This window comes from Protopterus annectens, chromosome 8.part0 (assembly GCF_019279795.1).
Source record: "Protopterus annectens isolate FY-2018-M chromosome 8.part0, PAN1.0, whole genome shotgun sequence".
Classification (NCBI taxonomy): Eukaryota; Metazoa; Chordata; order Ceratodontiformes; family Protopteridae; genus Protopterus; species Protopterus annectens.
Window position 1 is genome coordinate 931,771,611 of NC_056741.1, and position 12,414 is coordinate 931,784,024.

Consider the following 12,414-nt stretch of genomic DNA (forward strand, 5'->3'; position numbering starts at 1 on the left):
ATAATAATAACGATCACTAAAACAACTTAAAGACAAACAAATCCTATCCATAGATCAGCATGGTAAAAAAGAACGTGATAACAAAATGGCACCAGTCTTCTCCTGGTACAGCTGTAACACAGCAGTATCCCAACAACCTGTGCATATTTAGGAAACTTATCAATCCATTGATGTTATAAAATCTAAATCCCTTGATTAAACAGTCCACCTTCACATGTTGGTATTAATATCTTAACTATGCACTTCTCAGCCAAAAAGCTTAACCACTATGTAGCCCGACCTCAAAATAAATAAATAAATAAACAGACAAATAAAGAATAGAAAATGAATATGTAAAAGACTAATAATTATCATGATGCAAGAAGATACTCCAAAAAGTCTAGTTAATATCCATCTGTCATACTACTACAATTGGGGAACTGACCTAGGAAGTGCAGACACTTATGCCAAGATTAGCTTTGCAACTCCTACACCACCTGTTATCCATAGCCTATTTTGTCTTTTGTTATTTTGCCAACACTGGTTAATCCAGAATTTTTTACTCTTCCCTTTAAAAGTTCCTGTTATGTTTATATCCCACTTATGTTTGACTTCTACCAATGATACATGAAGCCATCATAGCTAAGTGATAGGGTAGCCAGAACCACCTTGCTGGAATTGAGCAGGGGCAGTAACACCCATGAAGATATGTCTGACATTACTACTGGCTGCTCTGTGGTGACATCAAGCATCTCCCCATGTGGAAGTGCATGTCCCCATTTTAGCTTCAGCCAAGACTTAGAGAAAACTTGGATAAAGCTATAATATATGATTTTTTTACCTTGGAAGTATCTCCACATTTTTTACTGTACTGTGGGAGTTATATCTATAGTTGCTGCTTGACTGTAAAGATGTGCAGAAAAAAACATCAGAAAAATGAAGCATCTGACACTTTTGTTTGTGTGGGAGTGGATCGCTGAAAACCCCACAAAAATGTGTATTTGTTTCAACAGAATTCTTAATGGGAAGGCCTTTTTAAACTTTAATTTGCAGCGGCTTAAACACAGTAATAACATTTCCATGTTAAGCTTTTGTAAATCAAAACACAGAGTGTACAAGATGCTGACATCAGCTGAGTGCTCTGATTTGGCGTGAGCAAGGCAGGATGAATACTGTTAAACTGACAGGCACTTTGGATCAGTGATTGAGAAACTGCCTAGAAGGTGTTTTGAGCATGAGTGACATATACTACTTTCTACTTAAACTATTACTTTTTTTTTTAAATGGTTGCAGTAGGACAAGACTCATGCAACACTGAAACTGAAAAGAAGAAGAGTTTATCTAAAATAAATCTGTCAAAAGCATGACGAAAGCATGTGGAAAGTTATTTAAATATTTAAAAAGATAGAATAAAACTGCTATGACAAAAACATACCTCCGGATTCTTAAAAGCTTGCACAGAGTGCAAGATGAGTGCAGTAGCTCACGCAGGCAATATGTCTGCCGTGCGATCCAGGGGCGTGCACGAGAGCTCCAGCACTAACCTTACACGTACTAAGCCCTGGTATGCCAATCACCTCATTTGCAGGAGAAATCCATGCAAATGAGGTGATTTTGCAATCCAAGAAGCTTGCAATAGTTCATGCAAGACTAGTGCAATCTGTAGAAATGTACTCGGTTAGTAACTGAGTACATTTTTGCAAATTCCAAAACGGAGCTACGACAGCTCCAAATAAAGGCTGCATATCATTGAGGAAGTATGCCAATGGCCAGGTAGAAGGACATTGGTATTGCAATCTGTTAAAAAAATAGAAAAATCAACTTTTAATTTTTTTCGCCGATCTCGCCTGTTTAAGCATAGGGCAGCAGCGCGCAAATGGGATCGGGAGGAAAATAAGAAAATAAACTGAAAATGCGCATTTTAACAAAATTCAGTATTCTGACATGCAAGTCAATAGCAGGCAAAAGACAACCTAGCCAGTGAGTAGTGGTTGCTAAGGGGGGGAGTCTCAGTGTGGGACATGTAACTATGCATTAGCAGGCAATCCTATGCAAATGAGGGAAAGGTTAGTGAATCCCAGATTTTCCCAGGGTGTGAGGCAGGTCCAAGAGTGTAAGAGTATAAATAGATGGGTGCAAGACTAGGATATAGGTGACATCATGGGGGAAATGTCAGGCATACTATAAGCGGATTTGAGACCAGTGGCTCGGGATTGCTCCTAGCTTAGCACAGCTAAGCTAGCGGTGTGTCTAAACCTGCCTAGCACTCTTTACAAAGTGTAAGCAGGTGTGCGTGCCACGCACCAGGTTTTACAGGAAGAAAAAGGAAGTTAAACCAGGAAAAAGCAGCTCTGTGCACATTTGAGCATTCTGTTTGCATGGTGCACACACGGGCTTAAACAGGGAGGCAATGGGAAGGGAAAACAGCAGTAGGAAGATAATCAAGGAGAACTAGCTTAGCTGACAGGTGAAATGTATCAGAATCAGCCAATTACACAGGCAGCAGACCAGCCCAGCCCAGCACACCACTATAAACTATGCAAACACCTTTCCCCCTTGTTTTTGCCAAAAACTCTGCACCACCAATGTATACAGACGGGGAAATTTTACAAAACGAAAGCAAGAGAAAAAATGTTATGGGCTGCTTTTGCTATCATAAACCAGCATGCGCAAGAGGCTGAGGGTGGTGAGGATGTGAAATCTGCTGAGCAACCCACAGTGAGGAGACGGAGAAGAGTGTACAGACCCAGGGTACCCTACCAAGGGCTACATGAGCTGGAGATAGTGGAGTGCTATAGGGTGGACAGGGACCTCCTACAGCAAATTGTGGTGCTGTGCTGGCCATGCCTGACACACAGAGCTAACAGAGGGGAACCCATCCCAGTGGATAGCAAGGTATGTGTAGGCCTAAGAATACTAGCTACAGGTACCTTCCAACGGCCAACTGGGGATATGATGGGAATTTCACAGGCATCAGCATCCAGGGTACTTCACCAGTTCATGGATGCCATGTCAGCACATGTCAGTGAGCACGTATATTTCCTCATCACCCATGAGGCATTGGCCAGCAATATTCTTCTCTTCCACCAAATAGCAGAATACAGTGAGGTAGTGGGTGCAATAGACTGCATGCACATACGCATTAAAGCACCACCAGGGGAGTGGGGTAGGGTCTACATCAACCACAAGTGCTTCCCTTCCATCAATTGCCAGGTCATGTGCGATGCCCAGGGCATAATAATGAATGTGTGTGCTTGCTGTCCTGGAAGCTACCACGATTCCCACATCTGACATCTGGTGCAGCTGTACCAGACATTTGCCAATGGGGACATCCCACACAGTCACCTAGTGGGGGATGCTGGATATGCACTGCAGCCATGGCTGATGACACCCATCAGAAATGCACACACACCAGAACAAGAACTCCATAGTGTTGCACACGCACAAACACAAATCATAATAGAGCATGTGTTTGGGATGTTCAAGTCATGGTTCCGATGCCTGGACAAATCCAGTGGAGCCTTGCAGTACTCACCAACTACATGTACCCAAATTGTCCTTGTATGTGCCGTGCTACACAATATGATCCTGCAGAAACAGCTGCAGCAGGAACAGCATGGGGCAGGGCCACACAGCCCCTCACCAGTGCCATGGCCTGCACAGGCGCAGAGTGACTCGGAGGAACAACAACCTGAGCCTGCCCCAGTAGGCAGAAGGAGGCATGCCCAGTATGCCTTGGTCTTGGCAAAGAGGCAATGGATAGCACATGCACTGACACAGTAGGGACCCAGGGAATGACACCTCTCTCTGACTTGCACATACAGTAAAAGGGATGCCAAACATGACACTACCTGTGCTCAACCATATATAGGGCATGTACTATGTGCATCCGACATAGGCAGCCCTGCAGCACCACCTTCAATACTGGGACACCCGCAAGGTAAGTGACTCACACATGCCAGTTGGGGGCGGCACATACCCAACAACAGTCACAGCCAGCAGGATAGGTGTAGACAAACACAAAGACATGCTGTATTATGGCCTCTGAATGAGACCTGTGAGTAACCCCTACCCTAAGCCTACACAAACAGAGCAGGCCAGACAGTTGGATGTAAGTTGTGAAGGCTAGTAAGTCAGAAACTAATATGTAGGTAGTGAAAGCTAAGATCTGTAGTACACTGGTATGCCTCTAGCCAGCACAATAGGTAAGATTACAGACTGAAATGGTGTACCTGACATACCAGTACAGTCCTAGCAAATGTGCAAAAGTGTAAGGTGTGCCTCACCATCCTATGTACTCTCATAGTAACAAGAAAAATAAAAGAGCACAGCGTTGCGAGTCCACAGTCTTGATTTAATATAAAAATAATAAAACAAACAAGTTAAGCGCTTTCATCAATAAGTATGACTTCTTCAGAACAAACTACCATTGTGAATTATACATTTAAATACAAGTTGCTGGTCTGCCATTGGTTCTAAACCAACCAATTCCATTGATGGGAAAAGGACATACTGAAGCTACAAATAAGACAGAATTTAGATAAAATAAATAATTTCATCATAAATGACCATGTCCACATGACATAACCTTAAAATAGTACAAAATTAGTACCAAAATAGTACCAAAATATTACCACTTTAACACTTGGTTATAACAAATATTATAAACATTGCTAGATTTGATTTGCCTTCTCTTTGAGAATTGGCATTATAGTAATATGCTCATTGAGCCCAGGTGGATAATCAGCAGCTAATCTTAACTGCCACATTAACTCTTTCTTGTATAATACATTTTGCCAATCCCCACCCCTTGTTTCAACAGTTACAAATTCAAGAATGCCAAACTTAAAGCATAAATAACCATCACATGTAATGCTATGCTTATATAAAGCATTGGTATCTTTTTTATTTTTGATATCATAGAGATGCTCATATATTCTAGTCTTAAACATTCTCTCTGTTTTGCCTACATAGAAGGAGGAACAGGTGCTGCAGATGGCTATATAAACTAGTTTGTTAGAATAACAACTACCACTTTTTAAGAAAACATGACTTTTGTTTTTATTATCAAGGGAGATAGAAGTGTCCTGCAATATATATGAACAATAAGAACACCTCCCACATGGTCTACTTCCATATCTTTTATCATGTTTAGTACTACAACTACTACCTGTCTCTAATAAAGACTTAAGATTGAACCCCACCTTGGTAGAAAAAATGGGTTTATCACCCAGTGTATGAAAAACATCAGTATTAGTTCTGAAAATGTTCCAATTTCTTGTCAAGATTCCTTTGATCTGGGAATATAAAGGATTATACTGCACTACACATGCTTGCTGAAAATTGGGCACAGACTGCAATGATGTCTCTATAGATTTTTGCTGTATGCTGCCCCCACCAGTGCCTAATAAAGGTACATAAATATTACCCCATTTATCTAGAACATCCTTAAGTATGGGCTCAATAAAGTCACTTGGGCATCCTCTATCTAGAAACATGTCCCTCAAATTTCTAAATTCTGCTATGACATCATCCCTCACAGTTGTCATCCTAGCAATTCTTATGGCTTGGCCTTTTATGATACTTTTTTTCTGATAAATAGGGTGATGGCTAGTATAATGCAAGTAATTGTTACAAAATGTGTTTTTACGGTAGATTTTGGAGATGAAACCATTATGGTCTTTAATAGTCTTAGTATCTAGAAAATTAATTTCCTGTTCATCAAACTGATACATAAACCTCAAATAATCTGTAGTTGAATTTAAATATTGAACAAATTCTATTATTTTTTCTTTACTTCCTTTCCATAAAATAAAAATATCATCCAAAAATCTGCCATAGTAGGTCACATTAGTAGAAAACAACTCATTTTGAAAAACATACTTGTGTTCCCAGCCCAAAAGGACAAGGTTAGCATATAGTGGGGTGCAGGCTGCGCCCATAGCCACCCCCTTAATCTGCTGAAAATATTCTTCTTCAAAGAATATATAATATATAATTATTCTCCAGTATGATGCTCATCAGCTCACATATAAGCAAATTTTCATCAGTAGTCAAAGAAGAATATTTGAAAAGCAACTCCTCAAATAGACACAAGCCTTCATTTTTTGGAATACAGGAAAAAAGTTCCTGCACATCTATAGTGAGGAAAGAAGTATCCACTGACCATAAGTCCTTACTGATATGCTCTAAAAAATTCCATGAATCCTTTAATAAATGGGGAAATTTATTCATAATATGCTTTAGTTTCTTATCCACATACACTGTCATGTTATGGGTTTTCGAACCAGCAGCTGCTACAATAGGTCTAAATGGTGGTTTCTTTAAACTTTTGTGCACCTTAGGTATTTCAAAAATCACCAGAATTTTTGGATATTTATTAAGCAGAAAATCATAGTCATCACTGGAAATTCTCTTATCCATTAAATATTCATAAAGATAACTATCTATTCTGCTGTATGAAATGTTTATCTCATTTTTGGAACATGAAGAGTAATTGTCTGTTATAAATAAAATACTTTGCATGTCATTAATATAGTCTTCCAACCTGTATAAAACAACACCCCCACCCTTGTCTGGAGTCATGATTCTTATACCTTTGTCTTTCTTCAAATTGTTCAACAAACGTTTCTCATTGAAAGTTAAGTTGTTGAACAATTTTCTTTTTTCTCCCCAAACCTTGTATAAATCATCTTTTACTAACTTTTCATAAACAGCAACCAAGGGATGCAAAGGAGGATTAAAGGTGCTACTTCTTTTAAAAGTATCTTTTAACACAATATTATGGGACTTCCCTGAAAACAAGATGCTTAAATTTAATTTTCTTAAATATAACTACAAATCAACCATTACTCCAGCTATGTCAGGTATTTTAGTTGGAACAAATTTAAAGCCCTTTGAAAATAAAGAAAAAAGATCTGTTGTAATGGGAATGTCAGAATAATTATATATGTTGAAGCCATTATAACTGTATTGAATGTTATCTAAACATTCTATTCAGTTAATGGACTTTTCACTTGACATGCTCCTGTTTTTACTGCATCGTCCTGTTGTAGGTTTTGTACACACCCTGTCAGCGATTTGCTATTCTCTTTGAGCGTCTGGGAAACGGAAAATCCTGAAAATCAACAGAATATTCAGGGTCTAGTTCCCCACTGCCCATTTCAAAATTGCAATTATTATTGTGTGCTGCCCTGTTATTCCCATCACTTTTAACTTTTCCACTTTCTCCTTCTTGAAAAACTAAATTTTCAGTAGGATATACTTTGTGGGCTTGATACTGTTTAACATCTCTATCCAGCTTTTTGATTTTTTTCTTAAAGATACCATCACATTTTTGGTCTACCCTACTGATAACTTTATAATACAGCTTTTCATACTGTTCAAACAACAAATCAGTGACAATTTTTTCATTTAATACACATAACCTAGTTTCCATAGCCTCATAGAAGGAAACAGTATTATCTCATAATTCCAAACCCCATTTGTTAAACATGTCAGTATATATCTTTACAATACCAGCATCATAATATATTCCATAGGGAAATTTAAAAACCCTCAATCCCTGTGGAACTATTTCTCTTTTAATATATTCATTTAAATAACACACTTCCATTTGACACATTTTTAGTTTAAACAGTTTCCTCTCAAAGGTATAAACCATGTCTCTTAATGATTCAAAATTGTATTGTCCAAGTTTCCTATTAACAGATGCTTCATTACTCATTTGTGCATTTGCACCAGAAAAAACAAGATGCTTATGAAGTAGGTTACCAAAATGTTCATGATTTTTATAAGTTCCAGCTTCTTTACAGTTGCATGACTCACAGTTTCTGTTAGAATTCGAAAATTCCTTTCTTCCAGTAACCTTACTGCTAGTGCACAAGCTATTAGCATTTAAAAACTTGCTATTAGTATTAGTATGAACAGTACCTTTAGGCAAACCTTCCTTACGACAAGTTTTCTTCAAATTAGGAAAGTCAAGTGATGCAGGTTCGATGTCTCCTTCAAACTGTACCACACAGTTACTTTTTTGTCCATTATTACAACGAACAGGCTCCTGTACATCACTTAATTCAATAAAACTGTTAGGGTTGCAAAGAGAATGCCTTCTCTCACCACCATTATGAATTTGCACTGTCGTGATGACGTCATCAGTTTTCTTAAAGCGGCAGGAAGAATTGGAACCATCAAGACATAAGGCATTACCAGCAACAACTCCATCGCCCTTTTAAGGATGTTCTAGATAAATGGGGTAATATTTATGTACCTTTATTAGGCACTGGTGGGGGCAGCATACAGCAAAAATCTATAGAGACATCATTGCAGTCTGCGCCCAATTTTCAGCAAGCATGTGTAGTGCAGTATAATCCTTTATATTCCCAGATCAAAGGAATCTTGACAAGAAATTGGAACATTTTCAGAACTAATACTGATGTTTTTCATACACTGGGTGATAAACCCATTTTTTCTACCAAGGTGGGGTTCAATCTTAAGTCTTTATTAGAGACAGGTAGTAGTTGTAGTACTAAACATGATAAAAGATATGGAAGTAGACCATGTGGGAGGTGTTCTTATTGTTCATATATATTGCAGGACACTTCTATCTCCCTTGATAATAAAAACAAAAGTCATGTTTTCTTAAAAAGTGGTAGTTGTTATTCTAACAAACTAGTTTATATAGCCATCTGCAGCACCTGTTCCTCCTTCTATGTAGGCAAAACAGAGAGAATGTTTAAGACTAGAATATATGAGCATCTCTATGATATCAAAAATAAAAAAGATACCAATGCTTTATATAAGCATAGCATTACATGTGATGGTTATTTATGCTTTAAGTTTAGCATTCTTGAATTTGTAACTGTTGAAACAAGGGGTGGGGATTGGCAAAATGTATTATACAAGAAAGAGTTAATGTGGCAGTTAAGATTAGCTGCTGATTATCCACCTGGGCTCAATGAGCATATTACTATAATGCCAATTCTCAAAGAGAAGGCAAATCAAATCTAGCAATGTTTATAATATTTGTTATAACCAAGTGTTAAAGTGGTAATATTTTGGTACTATTTTGGTACTAATTTTGTACTATTTTAAGGTTATGTCATGTGGACATGGTCATTTATGATGAAATTATTTATTTTATCTAAATTCTGTCTTATTTGTAGCTTCAGTATGTCCTTTTCCTATCAATGGAATTGGTTGGTTTAGAACCAATGGCAGACCAGCAACTTGTATTTAAATGTATAATTCACAATGGTAGTTTGTTCGGAAGAAGTCATACTTATTGATGAAAGCGTTTAACTTGTTTGTTTTAATATTTTTATATTAAATCAAGACTGTGGACTCGCAACGCTGTGCTCTTTTATTTTTCTTGGTTTGGTGTGAGCACTTGTAGTACCAACTTGTTTTACATTACTCTCATAGTAACAGTCAGGTGTGCCCCCACCCCTGTGTAGAAATGTAGAAACAGGTGCCTCTCCCCCGCTATGCAGAAATGTAGCAACAGTCAATGCCAAATAACTGATGTATACTCTGCAGATACAGCATGCTACCTGTCGGTGTATAACACAAAGGTCAGCACCGCAGTACAAACCACCTGGACTTGATCCACACATGCAAAATAGATGGCCATACTGGGCATGCTCACACACTTAGAGGAATGAAGGCAATGTCAGTCAACAACATACTGAAAGACCATACTGGGCATGCTCACACACTTAAACACAAGAAGGCCATGTCAGCAAACAACAGTGGACCAGACATATCTGGCAGTTGCAGTTCTCAGTGCAGACACATGTTAGTATGCACCACTCCTGCCTTACACACATAGTGGATAGGAATACAAAGAAATATGTAAGGACAACACACTATAATAAGCGAAAGTTAGACGGACATAGATGTGTTGAAGAGGGTAACCATGACAAGGAGCCATCTGGGCCTGTCCCACCCAGCACACAGCCTAAGGGCCCCAAACACATGAGGTGTAGGTGTCACTCACTGCAGATACTAGCCACCAGTATCTGCCGGGTCTATATTAGAACATTGAAGTTTCAAAACTTCAAATGTTCTAATGTTGACCCCTATTCAGTGAAAGCTGAAAACATTGAACATACAGAACAGCAAATTTTTTCCTAGGGAAAAAATTTGCTGTTCCAAAACACATACACACAACACAAGCACACCAAACAAACAGCAATCCACACACATACACCTAAAATCTTACACCTAACCCTATACTAAACTATACATACACCACTAACTATCCACTTACCTTAACCCAAACCCTAACCCTAAGTTCCATCACTATCGCACAGTCACCTCACCCGTGCCCTAACCCTAACTCACCAAACCCGCCCTAACCCTCCTGTCCGCACAATCGCACACATACCTAAACCACGCCCTAACCCTAACTCACCTAACCTGCCCTAACCCTTACGTCCACACAATCGCACACATACCTAACCCGCACCCTAACCCTAACTAACCTAACCCGCACTTAATCGCACACTTATTCGAACCTGACCCGTAACATTCCACCACAGTGCTGAAAATACCAAAGCAATAGAAACGGACAACCAAATTATTTCCCTAGGAAAAAAAATTCAGTTTTCTGTAGCTTTGATATTTTCAGCTTCCGCTGAATAGGGATCGATATTAGAACATTCGAAGTTTTGAAACTTCGCTGTTCTAATATAGACCCGTATCTGTCAGCATGACGACGTGTTGCACGTGCCAGCTGTGCAACATGACTGTACAAGGCAGTTGTCACCTAGTAGCTGTATACACGTACCTGTGACATATGACCCCATGTGTGCCCACATGCGGCATGCCAACCCCTACAAGAATGGGTTACGGCCCATGCACACACCGCCCTCCCCATAGCAGTATCATGACAAGCCTGCTGAGGTCATCCAATGTGAAATACACCTTTGGGAGGAGCTGTAGCTCAGTAATCCCCATGGCGCGTCCCATAACTGTGTACTGCTGTACTGATAAACTAGTTAGTTAGTAGTCTTAACCCCAGACTTGGCAACTGTGTGAGTGTGTGTATGTGTGCATGTCTCAGTCTCTGCCTGTGTGGAGAGAAATGCTTTCTAGGCTACTCACACTCAGTACAGTTCATATACACAACATTGGCAAGGCTGCAGATGTCACACACCTAGAAATACACCACTGGGGAAACCATAGCCCAGTAATCTCCATAGTACGTCTTGTAAGTGTGCACTGCTGTAGTGTGATAAAGTAGTTAAGTAGGTGTTCTAACCCCAGACCTGGCAAGTGTGTGTGTGTCTGACTGTGTAGAGAGCAATTCCTTTTTAGGTGACTCACAATACACATACTTGACTTTGGCAAGGCTGCTGATGTTACTCACCTAGAAATACACCTCTAGGAAAATCATAGTTCAGTAATCTCTGTAGCATGTATTGTAACTGCGTACTGCTGTAATGTGATAAAGTAGAGAGGTAGGTGTTCTACCCACAGACCTGGCAACTGTGTGTGTGTCTGACTGAGTAGAGAGCAATGCTTTTTACACCACTCACACTCCGTACAATTCATATACTCAACTTTGGCAAGGCTGCTGATGTCACTCACCCTGAAATACAACCCTGGGAACATAATAGCATAGGAATCCCTGTAGTGTGTCCTGTAACTGCATACAACTGTAGTGTGATGAAGTAGTGAGACAGATGTTCTAACTCCAGAGCTGGCAACTGTGTGTGTGTGTGAATCTGTGTGTCTCTGTCTGTCTGTGACTGAGTAACAAACAATGCTTTTTAGGTTACTCACACTACTTAGAATTCATATACTCAACTTTGGCAAGACTGCTGATGTCACTCACCTAGAAATACACCTGTGGAAAAGTCATAGCCTAGTAATCTCTGTAGAGCATACTGCTGTAGTGTAATTTAGAACTGTGGTAGGGTTCCATCTCCACCCATGGCCGTTCTGGATGTTTTGTGTGTGTTGTAATGTCTGTGTATGGAGCAATGCATCATAGGCTACTCACTCGCAGTACGTTTCAAATACCCTACTTTGACCATCCTGCTGATGTCATTCATTGTGAAGTACAACTTTGGGAAGAAAGTTCTTTAGAAATCCCTGTAGTGTCGCCTATAACAGCTCCATGCTATAATAAGATATAGAACTCTGTCTGGGGTTCTATACCCCCACATGTCAGTTGTGGATGTTTTGTGTGTGTCTCACTGTCTGTGTAGGGAGCAATGCATTTTAGGCTAGTCACTTGCAGTACAGTTGAAATGCCCTACTTTGGCAAACCTGCTTATGTCATTCAATGTGAAATACACCTTTGGGGAAAGGTGTTTCAAGTAATCCCTGTGGTGTGTTCCATAACAGCTCCATGTTATAGTATGATGTAGACCTTGGTCAGGGGTTCTATTCCACACATTTCAGTTGTGGATGTTTTGTGTGTGTCTC